This window comes from Thermobia domestica, chromosome 8 (genome assembly GCF_964235325.1).
Source record: "Thermobia domestica chromosome 8, izTheDome1.hap1.1, whole genome shotgun sequence".
NCBI classification, from domain to species: domain Eukaryota; kingdom Metazoa; phylum Arthropoda; class Insecta; order Zygentoma; family Lepismatidae; genus Thermobia; species Thermobia domestica.
In genome coordinates this window covers 230,780,250-230,795,580 of record NC_137461.1, presented here as the reverse complement: position 1 = coordinate 230,795,580, position 15,331 = coordinate 230,780,250, and the positions used below count along the sequence as shown (strand labels likewise).

The window sequence follows — 15,331 nt, the reverse complement described above, 5'->3', positions numbered from 1 at the left end:
CTTTACATAATATAGCATCAAGCAGCGAACTCATATAGTCTAGGATTCAATTTCTGTGTTTCTCCATAATCATCCTACACTGATGATTGCTACTGCCTTCATTGTTACTGCTATACTAACATTTCTTCTGATTCTGTCCAGTTCTTCGTAAATTTTGTATTTCGGGGTTACCATCTGCCGTAGCTAACCCCTTTGTTTAGTCTCTATGGAAGCAATCCCGTAAGCTTCACCCGTTCATAAGTGGAATAAATACAAGTCTTGTTTACAGTGACTACCTTGCACTAGTTTATGTATGTTGATCAAATGTATAATCGCTTTCATAGTACTCCTGTTTGCATGCATCTAATCAATCTGTACATTATTATTCGGACATGTTGTCGGAACATAATTCAGAATGTGATAGGAAGCGTGATTTGGGCAAAAAAGCCGAAGTTGAAATGTGATTTTGGTATATTTTTTTTAAAACAGAACATCAGTTTCCATACATATTACCTTTCTGCACCACATTATTGCGCATCCACCAAATACGTAAAAGTGCAGAACGTTTAAAAAAAATATTTAAATATAAATAAATAAAAAATAGATGTAAATAATTGGTGCTGATTTACTGTAGAGATCCACACATAAATTCATTGCATATACGCTTCTATGCAGATTCACATTAGGATGGGTTCACCTTACATACAAAATACGAACTCTTTTGCAAGATACTAACCAACTTAAGCTAGATAATCACTAACAAAGCATGAGTGATATCTAACCCGAGACACGGCAGGAGCGAAGTGGGGAGGCCCAATGGGAAGGGAGGGCTTAGCGCGTCAGCGACTGTGTGTATACATATAAACAAAGGGAGCGGAAAACTTTGTGTATGACATAAAAACACTTAAGTGGATTATGTATTCGTACGTTACTAAAGAAGTTATAGATAGTGACTGGTGGTGCAAATATTTCCAGTGGGAAGAAAAATAAAACTGGAAATATTCCGAGTTTTTACTCCTACCATACAAATTCCCGGGAGGGAATTTCTTTCCATTTCTTCACTTCATTTTCCATATTATAAGAACCTCTCATTAATTACATTATTTTAATTTATGATCATTTGCTTCTGTTTTAAATAATTTGGAGGTTGGAAAGTAAATATTCGTTGACCGTACTTTATATAAATAACTAATAATATGATATTTTACGTTCCATTTCTATTTGCACTAGAAAGTATCAAAATACTATTTTACAAATGATGAAAAGAGACCTGTTGTAAAGTAATTTAGAAATCCTGTAGAAATAAAGTGAAGTACCATCAATACAACCGTAACCATAGTTAGCAGTAGATGTAGGCCTGTCTGCTGTCTGAGTCGAATTTGGGAAGCGGTGGCTAGTGGTAGAGCGTTCACCTCTGGTGCTTGGGGTTCCGGGTTCCATCCCTACCCCCGCCAAGTGAACTTTGTGGTGGACAAACACCGTGTGCGTGGGTTTTCTCGGGGTACTCTCGTTTCCTCCCACTTTCTTCATTCCACCATTTCATTCATTACTCATCATCACCGTCTCCTTTAGCCTAACCGGCATAACCGTGGGGCGAAAAACTCAAAGATTTCATTTCATTTCATTTTTCTGAGTCGAATTTTTGAACAGCTACTCGAACTTTTCTTACGTGTGAATTAACGCATGAAAATAGTACAAATAGGTAGGTAGAAATGTCGTGTGTGGTAAGGTTATGTGCAAAATTCTAAAGATAAGTCAGTATCTTCCAAATATTATGAACATAAAATGCGCGAATGTTGACAAAATGGTGAAACATGTTTTCTGACAGTTACACAAACTAATTTGTTTATAACATTTAAAAATTTAACATGTTCTTATGTTTAAAGTCTAATATATGTTTAAGATGAGTAGTAGAGTCAATTTTAGGGAAACTGTACACACAAACCAGTTAACGGTGGAAAAGCATGTGGACTACTTATACCAAAAGTTTTTCCAACATATTTACTCGCATAAAATATGTTGTAAATAAATGTACATTTATGTATACTACCTAATGTAATAAAATATTAATAAAATAACATAATAGCGTTGAGAATATACATTTTAAAGAATCCTCTGGAAAAAACAGTAATAAACTGTGATAGGAAAAATAATTTAATTTTGAAATTAAAATATAGTAATAGAATGAAATTTTTTGTATTACATAAATTCCCGGAATATTTTTATTTTTGGGAATCTTTCGAAAAATATTTTCGAAAGAATTATTCCATCACTAGTTATGTATAATTTTTCGATATGATTTTATCGGGTTAACTGTTGTATCCCCGGACTAATTTTAGAATCTTTACCAGAGGAACTGGAAAATTTAATTTGGGTTGTGAAGAAGAGTGAGTGAAAGTCCGGTGAGGGGATTAGTTGGAGTTAAGAAAATACTTAATGCTGTTTGGTTTTAATATTGTAAGCAGCGCTATATATGCAGGCGGAAGGGACTGTTTGACGGAGAGGTATATTGGTTATGATTTATGGGAAAGGCAGTTTCGAAGTGTGGAAATGGTGCATAAATGACACGACTGTCACACATTGTGCTTGTGTTTTATTTAGTTGTACAAAAATAAGGTGTCAGTTGTTAAAATTATGTGAAATGCATGGTCTACTAAACAGAACAGTTAGTCGGAAGTGTAGAAGCTACAGAAAAGAAGAGGAACATCTAATCAAACCTAATTTAGCACATCTTGGCTGGCATTTAATATCTCCCCTCACGGTGTACAAAACGTAAGCCACGTATTATGTAACATTCAAAGTGCTTTTTTATTATCCACATTTATGTAGACACCCACAGCTGCTGACGCGCCTGCTCGCTAAAAATGCACTGTCTCGCTCACGCTCGGGCCTCCGTGTTACGCTCCGGCTGATTCCTTTAGATAGCATTTGTGCTTTTTTGTGGCCACCTATCACAAGTAGGTTTGTGTTTTATGCTGGTTTCTGTCACGTCCACACTGTAATTCGAATAATAAACACTACCAAGTATGCTAGTGACACAACCTATTTTTATTATTATTTTCGACTTTCATGTGGTCCGCTTATACAGCAGTAATGCCATTTTTTTTAGTTGCACATTAGTGGTCTAAAATAACGTAACAGATTACTAACGTAAATTTTACAAATAGGTCTATATGCCTCTCCTAACTCTCGAACGTTTCCATGGTTGCGCGTCATGAATTAGCACAATGGCCTCAGATACTTCGTATTACTACAAAGTAATATTATTAATAATGGCTTCCCTTTGGGTGAATCAATACTTAATAGGTTAACTTTCACTATTGTATTTCTATGCAGATACGCAACCTGTACGAACATATTTGGATTATGTACACACTGGTCGGTATACAAATTTGTTCTATAAATTTTACAAATATGTGAATCCGTACAGTAAATCTGCATCAAATATATTTTACTATTTTACATCTGGGTAAAAGGTCAATGGATTTTACCTTTAAATTTGCAGAACTTATACTGCGTTCTTAATCTGCAAAACGTCACTAAGAAAACACACACAACGTTATACACGATGCTTTCTCTAAAAGGTCAATTAGCTTTTATATCAAATGGTCGCAATATTGTTCTGAATATATATAACCAGGGATAATAAAGGTTCCAACAAGCCCATTTCAATTTGTTACACAATGCGGTGTAACGATGACTGCAGATCATCTTGTATAAATTATGTTAAAATAGTAATGTTCTTTACATGTTACAGCACATACTGTAATTGAAATGGCACGAACATTGGTTCGAGATTGCCTGTTATCGTATCATTATCTTGAAATTACTTAAATTGTTATAAGAAGTTCCTGGTAGAAGCAATTATTTCTTAAAAATTAAATTATTACCTAATATATCCTTCTTCATCTTCTTCTGCAGGAATTGTTCACTGTTCATATAAAATGTTGCCAAAAAGCTGAGGATAGACTTATAGCAAATTTTCGAAATAAACAATAAAAATAGAATAGAATTCGAAGCAGTAATGAAAGTAATACCTGAAAGTTTTGAGACAGATATAACGAACAGGAAATGAAAACTGCAGACTGCAGGTAAATATGCAATTAGTAGAAAGAGAAAAATGAAAATAATTAGAAATGAAAGCGGTGCCGCTAAACTAAAAGGTTTCCAAATAATAATAATAATAATAATAACAACTACAATAATAATAATAATAATAATAATAATAATAATAATAATAATAATAATAATAATAACGCCAGGATCATAAGTTGCATATAAGAACTGCGGTATAGAGACTATCGAGGACAAGCAAAGACTAAAGCCGCCTCCATTGCTTCCGAATGCGAATGCGAACTGCGAATACATGTGACTCTACTAGATCCGAGGTTTTACGAATGCAAATCAAGTTGCAATGTCTCTTTCAAAGCTTCAATGTGAAATATTTTGGAGGATGAAGCCTACCCTCTGAAAACTTACTTGATGAAACCTTACCCAAACAGAAATTTACAACATGAGCAAAGAATTTACAATTATCGTTTGACACGCGCAAGACGTGTTGTCGAGTGTGCCTTCGGCATCATGACAAGCAAGTGGAGAATCTTAACAAATTCAATTGAAACAACACCAGAACATGCAGATGATATAGTGAAATGTGTTTGTGTACTTCGTAATATTATAATTGATAAAGAAGGTGTTTACCCTGCTACTCCTCTTCATGTGCAAGACGCAGTAACAAGACAAGCTCCTAGACCAGAGCAGTCTCGATTCGCCAGGGTTCAATTCGCCAAAACAGAGGAACCATTGCAGCACACAACATTCGAGAAGCACTTACAATTTACTTCAATAATCAGGGAAGGATAACACACCGAATGAGTGTTGAGAAAATTCGAAGTTCGGTATAATATCATAACATACAAACTAAATCTGTAACTATTCCAATTATACTGTTCAGGGTGGATATAACGGGGGCCGAATGGGTGCTTGCCCCTTCCAGATATTCAATGCTTTGATTTGTTTTTAAATTTTCTAAAAGACGACGTACCTTCTTTGTAATCAATTAGTACATATTAAATATTGAAATGTATGTGAAGTTTAGTTTCAACATTAAATAAGAATAAGAACTGTTGTCAAGGAGTATTGCTTTATTTCACAACTGTAAAGAGGGATTATCCTTAATATAGAAAGGTAGAAATTTTTTTTTTAAAAAAAATCAACATCCCTCCGTGCAGGCATGAACGCAGAAACTTATTTCAGAAGGGGTCCAAATTCAGTATGAGAACAAATTGTATACAAATGTGTAAAATTAGGCAAAATTTCAAGGAAAGTTGGGATTTCGAGGGATCCGAACCCCAGGATCCACTCCCTGCGTATGTCCCTGCCTCCGGGGATAATCTTAATTACTACTGACTTCCAGCAAAAGAATAGGGGTTATACGTAGTGGAAAACAATATACTAAAATACTTCGAGTCATTGAACTTTGTTTCACATGCTCTAAGATGCACTTACTCCAGGGTGTAAAATTGGCACCATACTTGAGTCTTCAATAAATCTGAAACTGTATGAGAGTGTGTTTTAAGAAGTTCTTCGGGCCTAAATAATAATATCATCTATTAACTTTCATTCTAGTACTCTTTTTGATTCTTAAGAAATAACAATTTACATAAAATAAAATAAAATTCATTTGCGGGCAAAATAGAGTGAATGTCGCTCCGGTTATTATAATGCTTCAGTGGTAACCACTACTATTTTCACTTTAAAATAAATTAACTAAATAAAATTAGACATTACAAAATCAACCCAGGGGCGGATCCAGGACGGACTTCTGGCGGGTGGCGGTAGGTTGTAATACTGCTATTAGAGCTACTTTTAAGAGCTCCTAAGAGCTATTTCAAACATATTTGTCAATAATTATATGTATTCGTACAATCATTATTTGAGGAACAAAAAGGAAATGTAAATTTAAAAAAAAACTTTGCGGTTCGTGTATTAATTAAATCTTCATATTTTAAAAACAAAACGAAGAAAAATATACATACATTCCACACCAAGTTCCTTGCTTACATCTGCCCATGATTTGTTTATGATGTGTCTTTTGTTGCAATCAGGATGTGCTTGGTTCCACAATGAAACTTTATCACAAACACAATTTATTAACGCCTCAACATCTATTTCCATTATTTTTATTTTTATATTATTTTATTTTTCGCTCTGCACCTCGCAACGTCGTCTGCTTTCACGCACAATAAACTGTTTTCTCTCACGTAGCGCTCAACTCCTCTGCAGACGATGCTCCATTTCCAAATTCAGACAAACAATTCCAGCAGGTTGGAATCGTTCGCATCTGAATCTTTTCGTCGGTTTTCGCAATTCGCAGGTCGGAACTAGTCGAGGCACTCCAATTTATTTACACGTGCTGGGAAATTCGCATTCGCAATCACATTTGGAAGCAATGGAGGCCGGGCCTAACGCTCGTCTCACATGAATCTAAACTCAACCTGGGGCTCAACCTGGGTTACAACTTGACAGTGTTACTTAAATCAAACTTCCATACATTTCTTTCATCCTTAGGTGATGTAGAGGTCTCAGGCAATCCTTAAAAGTAGGTACGTTTTTAAAGGCAGAGCCTCTCGTGGCTGCTGTATTAAACAGACGAAAAACTCAAAGGGTCTTATGCTAGTCGTTGTGAAGTATGATCAGCGTCATACTAAACGTCTGACTATTACAAGAAACATACGTTAGTCGAACTTTTTAGTATGACACTAATCACGCATTAAAACGACTCTGCATAAGGCCTAAAGAATTAGTCACGCACAAGGCAATAAGCTGTTGTAATGGTGATTATTATTTTTTATCTATTTTGCAATATGACCTCATGGGAATTGATGCCTACACAGCGAAAGGACCACCAGCGACTGTCCGACTGGCGGAAAATATGCTACGAAAATATCCGTGCCGGCAGAACAACGTCGATAGAACTATCCACAGGTCGATTCTATGTCGCTAAAGGCGCGGGAAACCTACGACATTGGTTATAAAATAAAACGTCGGAAACACATTCCGACGGCTGATTTACGGTCGACAAAACGGCGACGTAGCGGTTGGCAGCGTAGCATTTCAAAGACTGATTTAGGGTTGAGAATTAGGCGGCCTAGCGGCTAAGTCGTCTCTAAAACGACGGCGGCACAGACGCTCTCAATTCTTTCGACAGAGAGTCGGATCTGTGATCACCCTTGTCACAACGTCGCGTCTCTGCCGACATACAGTCGGCAAAGGGTCGGAACAGGGTCCGCGGCTACCTGCCTCCTCTGATCCGAGCCGGCAAAAAGATGTTTTTTTTTAATACATAATTGTCTATGATTCCTACCGGCGGCCCGCCACCGTCGGCTGCGGTCCTCTCACTTTTCGACCGCGATTTCCCAAAGGGGGAGTTCATCCAAAGAGTATGAAATAGCCAAGGCAGCGTTACCTGCTCCGTTGTTGGCAAAAAATGCTCCTACCCCACCCCCACCCCCCCAAAAAAAAGAAAAAAGAGGAGCTAGTAGTTAAAGAGTGGATTCTTTCCTGCATGAAAGCACCATATTTTCAGTGGTGGATAATGAACTACTTGCGGAAGATGCTCGTACTTACAACAATTCTACAGAATGCACTATACTGAATTCCATAGGCTACTGGGAAATACTATCATAACTCCGAAAATTCTGAAGCAAGATACGAACATGAGGGAATCTGTATCAGCTGAAAAACGTTTGTAGATCCTTGCATCAACCAGATTGTAGAATTGAAGATCAAATATGCAAATAAGGGCAGTTATCAGATGGCGAAAGTTAAAATAAATGAAGAAGAGCAATTTTCTAGTTTAGGTACTGAGGGTATTCGCTCAACTCTCTACCCACAAAAGATACGCACATACAGGTACGGATCCGTGGGGGTGATCGCCCCCTAGAGGAGGAAATGTTTGTATTTTATATATAAATAAAACCAATCCCAGAGTTTGGAGCTCTTAAAAGTGTGACGGTGACGGTAACGGTGGAGGGTATTAGTGGTTAAAATATGAAACAAAATTTTAATAACCTCCCGTTATCCGGAATCTCGGTAGCAGGAGCGCCTGCTCCGAAAACAGTGAATCAAGAAATAGTGAACTCAAATAAGAATACCAATAATAATACTACAATACTCTTGGGTCGTAATCGACAACTTACCATTCGAGCCTTCAATATAAATCTCCACAATGTTGTGATTCACGAAGTTGTCAGACGTAGCGTGGACGTAGAGAGATGATGCAATCTAGGCTCAGAAGTTTCAGAATACACTAGCGTAAATTTGTTATTAAAAACCATACGTAGTTATTTACTATATTTGTTTCTATAATACCACATTCTATCACAAAATAGTATTCATATACACAACAGATAATGCTAGCCAAAAATAAACAATGTTTTGACGTAAATAGTCGCTTCAATAATGACTTGGTAACGTCACTCACTTTAATTATTGATACCGTTCAACATAAAACTGAGATTGACAAGTAATTAAAAGAAATAAGATATATCAAACAAGGAAACACACAAAATACTATATACAACAATAATAATAATAATACATGCAATAAGGTTTCTCTACTATTTAGTCTTTTCAGAATAAAGGAAGTCCAGACGACAGTAACAAATTATGCTATTTCAAATGTCTAGAAAGAAGTTTGATCTCTTATTTATATTTGTATTTATTATTCATTTATTATTTCCTTTTTACGGATGCACTGAACTATTATATTATACTTGCCACTTGATATAATTGTTTCTATCTTCCGTTCTGTCTTTGCCCGAACAGATGATTCACTAGTGAAATACTAATTTGAATGCAAAGTGACTAACTAACTGACACTTGATAGTCGCGACTGGCGAACTTTTATTTAAATTGAATTCAACTTATTACTGATATTTCAAACATTCTTCACAAATAAATATGTTAGCTAGCACAGTTTTCAGAAATAATAGTTACGTAACAATGTTATATTACTACTGTGGTTGTTAGATATTTTTATGGCTATAATTTGAAGTAATATTCCGCTATTATATAGGCCTATATCAAATATAGATTGAGTTTCTTTCAAGCGCTTTATGTAGATATATGTTTCAAACTTGAGCTTAAGACTAAAAGAATTCAATGCAAAGTGATGCGTTCATATTGTGCGCTCATTATATGCACGACTTTCTATATTTACTGATCCTTTAGAGTGTATACAAATTATCAACCTCTACTAATATTGACTGGCGCAAGAAACTTTATATTTACTTTTTGTAGCACTGATATGCAGTATCCAATAAAATAGATTAAGTCATGAATGAAGTATTTGAAATGGATATTATTATGTCGGCTTATATAAATAATGTATCAATATTTTAGATTTACTTTTTATATGCGCATATGTTTTTACGGTAATATCAAAAGAATTCTATAAGGTTACGAGTGCAAAGCATGCTTTAATGTGTCGTATACCGTATACACATATCACTTGTTTCAATCCTTTTCGTTGTCATTAGTACGTGACATGCGATGTTTACTTGCAGTGGCTGGATTCTTCACGAATACGGCTTACTTGTTAGTTTCTTACCTTGACTGATAGGTTAACACAAAACAAGTCCTTAAACAATTGTTGTTCTATTAGTTCACTTACAAATAATTCTTCATAGTTGAATTTTTATTTTATTCTTTTCTTTATGCTTTCCCACTTGTTCTTATTACACTGCATTTCTCTTCTTCTGTCTACCTGCAACCTGCTCCTCCTGCTGTCGATTCAACCTGCTGCTCCCTGATCATGTGTTGTCAATGTTGCCAGTCAAGTTTAGACAGCTAAGGTAGAGTTCAGAAGGTTACTGAGCGGAGTGCTCAGTCACACCGCTCGAAGTGAGCGAAACGAAAAACTCGCGAAAACAACGGTACACAAATGCTAATGGGGCAGCGTGTCCTGTCACATATGGCGTCCGAATAGGTTGATCCCTGCGCCGTCACTAAGCATTCACAGATTAACTTTCACTTAGTTCCACAGATACTTATAGAAGTAAGATAATACACAAACAAATGATACCTGACACATACATTTATATACATATATACACAATATTTCGAAATACGTACAGCCTGCAATCTATTCGCAGTATTCATCAGGCAAGTTGACTGGCACAATTCTCCTCTGCCTTCTTCCGCCATTTCCAGTATTCTTCCTTAGTGGGCTTCCACAATTTACATTGGTGTTCGGATCGGTGTCCTATCGATTTTCCATTGTTCGAATCAATCAGCTCCACAACCTTAAGACTTGGCTTACGAACACATAAGTACGGTCCTGAGTACAGATCGAACATCTTCTTTATCTGCTGTGCTGCTGCATCACTGATGGGATGTGCCCTGAGAAATATAAGATCGCCTACATTAGCGTGCCGATCCGATGTCATTTTTTCGTTGGTACGTTGATTCTTCTTCGCCATCTGAGACTTCTTACGGCGTGCAATCATAAGTAGCCGGTTGTCCCACGAATTCCCGTCTTCATCAGTCTCCTCTTGGAACAGTCGTTTCATCACAGGCGTTACATCCTTCACGTTTAGATGTGCTTGGACTGGAGCAACGTTCAGATTCTCCACAATAGTATAATTCAGTAACATAACGATATTCCACAAGTGCTTACTCCAATCCACATGTTGTCCAGCACAATACAACCTCCAAAGCCTATTCATTTCTCTATGCATCCTCTCCACGGGATTTGCTTGAGGATGGTATGGTGTGGTGTGATACACCTTAACTCCTTTACTAGCCATTGATCCTAGGAACTTACTAGATACGAAACATGGACCGTTGTCACATATAGTGGCGTCCGGAATACCTAAATGCATAAAATACAAATCCAGACACCTCAGAATTGCAGCAGTTGTAGCTCGTCTCATTGGGTACGCTACTAGATGCCTGGTAAACACATCCATGCACGTGCATACATATGCCATGTTTGACTTGCTGGTTGGAAGCTTCCCTACCACATGAACTGATAGTAACTCTCGGGCTCTCGAGACGGTGACCGACTGTAACTTCCTTGAGAGAGGATGAGGATCAGCTTTGTGTCTCATACACAATACACAATTGCGGATGTATTGTCGCACATCAGTATACATGTCTTCCCAAACGAAATTTTCCAGAAGCATCGTGTGTGTCTTCGCATATCCAAAATGACCCCTGTCATCATGGTAACATCTCAGTACTCTCTTTACTAAACTTTTGGGTACAACTATCCTCCATTTATCTTTCAAAGGAAAATCACGTTTTAACAGCACACCTTGTTGGATCTTATAATACAGTCGTACAGATTTTCCCCAACTTATTTCTGGTACATTGGTCTGATCTTGCTCCAGAGCATCAATATACTTCATTAATCTTGGATCTTCACGTTGGTATTGCTTCCAATCCTCACTGGTCATATTTGCTAAATCTCCTGGAAGGACATGAAAATTGAAAATTGTAAAAATTCTAGGTGATTGGCATACGGTGATACGAAACAAAGTATCCGCTGCTACATTGGTTACTCCAGGTATGTATTGGATTTTCAACTCTACATCTTGCGTTTCAATACACCACCTATATAACCTGGTATTCCAATATTTTATGCTCTTAAAATGCACTAAAGCTTGATGGTCAGTTTGTACGATCACATGATGCCCTATCAATAGATTACGCCATTTTCTTATAGCTTTTACAACACCCAACATCTCTATCTCAGCAATGGTATAGCGAGATTCACAAGGCTTAAGTATGTGTCCAGTGAAACCAATAGCTCGTTTTCCATCTTCATACTCTTGTGTCAAAATAGCAGCAGTCCCAATAGTCGAACCGTCGACTATGATAATGAAGTCTTTTGACATATCTGGATGCACCAAAAGTATATTTTTACAAAGCTCATGTTTTATTTCCTCGAAACAATTCGTATGTTCAGGCAACCAGGTCCATTTCTTCCCTTGTTTAAGCAGCTGGTATAATGGTGCTGACTTACGAGCAAAATCATGTACAAACTTGGAGCACCACTGAAAAAATCCTAAGGTCCTTTGTAATGTTTTTATAGTTGTTGGCCTTGGCAATGACTTTACTAGATCCACGTACTCTGGATTCCTACCGGTGTTACCACAAAACCTAAGAAATTTGCCTCATATACCATAAATGTGCATTTCTTTAAATTGACTGTCATATTTGCTTCCTCTAACTTATACAATACTTGGTCTAACAACTCGATATGAGCTACTGGATCAGTCCCGGGAATTAAAATATCATCTATATACAGTAAGATCTTTTCAAGAATAGTAACCCCCAACACTTTCTGCAACGCTACCATTAAACAAGCTCCACCATTCTGGTAACCAAAGGGTACTCTGCAATGACGATACATCTGGCCTTCAAAAGAGAATGCTACAAGATCCCTACAATCTTCGGTTAACTCGATCTGGCAGTAGGAAAGCAGCAGGTCGAGGGACGTTGCACAGGTCATCCCATTAAATCTTGCAAAGAGGTCATCGAGGCGTTCGACCTTCAAATTTGTTAAAGATACGAATTTATTAAGTTCGACCAAATCAAGACAGACTCTAACCTCATTCGATTTCTTCTTTCTGACTATTACCAGCGGATGGTGATGTTTTGACACTGCAGGCTCAATGATACCTTGACGCAAGCATTTTTGAATCTGCTCCCTTGCCTTATCTCGATAACACAGTGGAATTGGGTAAGGTCGTTTCACAATTGGATCTTCAGTGGAAAGTTGGATTGTATACTTAAACTTGTTACATTTTCATGGGAAATGGGCGAAAACTTTTCTTCTCTTCATCAGCACATTGAACAACATTTCCTTGTGTTCCGGAGCAATAGGAGTTTTCTGAACCACTTCTCTCACTTCTTCGGGGGTAGCGTACAGACTCTTTTCAGTCGCTTCTTCCCTGACTTCCATGACTTCCACTCTCTTTGGACAGCAAGCCGAACATTGAATCTCCTGAACAAGTGGGTCATACAAAGATTCCACAAGAGCTTGATCCTGTATTTGTCCCAGCGTAATTTGTCTCAGGTTGAAATCATCTCTTTGCCTTGACCTAGCTTCATCATACGAATCTTCTTGTTGCATCAATACGCTGTTCCACTGATTTAAAACTTCTTTCAAATCTTCACGATCGCATCCACATACCTGTGTGCTGCCTTCCTCTGGATGGCATTCGCATTCATTCAATTCTTCTACGTTTACAGGGAGATGGTAATCCACACTCAACTCATTAATCATATTATTACACGTATTTTCTTCCTCCTTCGCTTGAACCATGGGTACTACGACTTCTTGTTCCCCAGTTTGGATGGTTACCATGCCATTTCCAAAATTCATTCTGACTTGAAACTTGCTCATGTAATCACGACCCAATAGAAGATATTGGTTGAGCCTGTCGACCACAAAAGCTCGAACATCCGTCTGTATTCCCTTAATTGTCACAGGAAGATATACTTCTCCTTTCACCATTTTCTTCCTGGTTCCACTATAATCGACAAGAACTACGTGGGGTGCTGGTTTCAATTTCGGATGTGATATAATCTTCGTAACCTTTCTCCAGAACTCTAGACTACACAACGTCACTTCCGCACCGCTATCAACAAGAGCTTGCACAACTTCATCCAACACAGATACTCGTATGATACCAGACCATTCTTTTATTTGTTCAAAGTCAGTCTTCAGGTCGTCAATATTCTCGCAATCTGTGTTATACTCCCACTCTTGTCCAGCTATACATTGAAATTTAACTCGAAAAATATTCGCCTCATTCCTACACTCATACTCATGTACACATAAAGGACTATATACATCATTATACACTTCCTCAGGTAAATCCTCACTTACACTTTTCTCATGGGTCTTGTCACAACACAAATTGTACCTACCTCCGACCCGCGAGGTGGATACTTCATTTAGTTTTTTGAATTTGGACTTCCCCGAGGATCCCAACGGTGCTGAATATCCTCTTGGGAGGATCTCGGGTCATCTCTTTCATATTCTTCGTGTGTGTGCCATTTCCTTCCTGGCCGTCTACTTCCCCTCCAAGAACGTGCACGCCCACCTCGTCTGCCGCGTCGATAGTTCCCGCGTCCTCGTACACCATCTCGTCCTTCGTACGGTGATTCTTCTCTTGTGTTCGCAGGCTCTGTCTTGTTATCCTCCTGGTCCTTCGATATAGCTGCTACTTTAGCTTTACGAGTAATCACCTCTTCACCGTCCTCCCATCTTCTAGCGCCATCTCTTCCTGTCTTCCGTCTTGCTTCCCATGTGTCGTGAATCAGTTCAAGTCGTCGGACTGTTCAAGAATTTCTGCTAACTCCTGGCCTCGTGATGAAACCAACTGTCTTTGATACTGAACTGGTAGCAAAGTTATAATAGTGTTGCAGATCTGGGCTTCACTGCTCTGTGAATCCAAGTCCCTAATCTGACAGAATCTATTTGTAACAAAACGTTCAACACTCCCATCAACCTTAGGGTTGAATGGTACAGTCTTAAGGCGCGTTAGCTTAGCACATGTTACATCTTCTGAATGATAATGTCTTAAGAACATTTGCTTGAAGTCGGCATACGTGAGGAATTTATTCACATTTGAATAATACCATGACAGCACTGCATCTTTTAGTACGAACGGTAATACCTTAAGCGCCTGACTAGGTCGCACTTCCATTAGAGCACACTCTCGTTCAACCTGTATGATAAATGCTTGAGCTGACAAATCACCTCTCTCTGGTGGATAGTGCGTGAACGATTTTATATCCGTTAATCGCAATTTCAGTTCCTCTTCGTCTTCTTCCTTTTCCATTTTCTCCCTGTAGTCCTGAGCTGCTTCCGAATAGGCTCCGCGACGGTTCGTTAGTCTTCTGGCGTTTCCATTCTCGTTGCTATTAGAAGGAAGCTGTCTTCTTTGTCGGTTCCTTCTTCTTTCCGTCTTCGGGGACCATCCATCTTCTTCTGAATACCCACTTTCATCAGACGAACTGGTCTTGATCCATCTCCTTCGTCTTCTCCGATAACTTGAATGCACCTCAGGTTCCTTGCTCCGAGAAGCCGCCGTACTATTGAGGGCACTTCTTCCACAGCAGGTACCACTGGAATCACTTCTATTGCGCCTTCCATTCAAGCTTGGAGATTGAGCAAAATTGTATGGCCGCTTCACATCTGTTTCCTCTTCTACACCAGAACTATGTCTTCGCCATTCCTCCTCGATCCTTTGTTGAAGTGACGCGATTGCTACCTCCTGACAAGCCAACTTTTCTTGTACTTTCCATAGTTCCGAAGTGTTTTGCCACATGA

General features: G+C 38.2%; 1 protein-coding gene across 4 annotated transcripts in view; it reads right to left on the bottom strand.

The window, feature by feature from the left end:
* LOC145693482 (uncharacterized) overlaps positions 1-15,331 on the bottom strand; it is a 54,090-nt gene that overhangs the window by 26,897 nt on the left and 11,862 nt on the right. The window contains exon 1 of one of the 4 annotated variants that reach the window (XM_081769521.1): positions 4,017-4,038. The exons of 1 other annotated variant lie outside the window; for it this stretch is intronic. The gene's annotated coding sequence lies outside the window, so the exon portion shown is untranslated. 2 more of the 4 variants (XM_081769519.1, XM_081769518.1) reach the window with 2 other exon arrangements.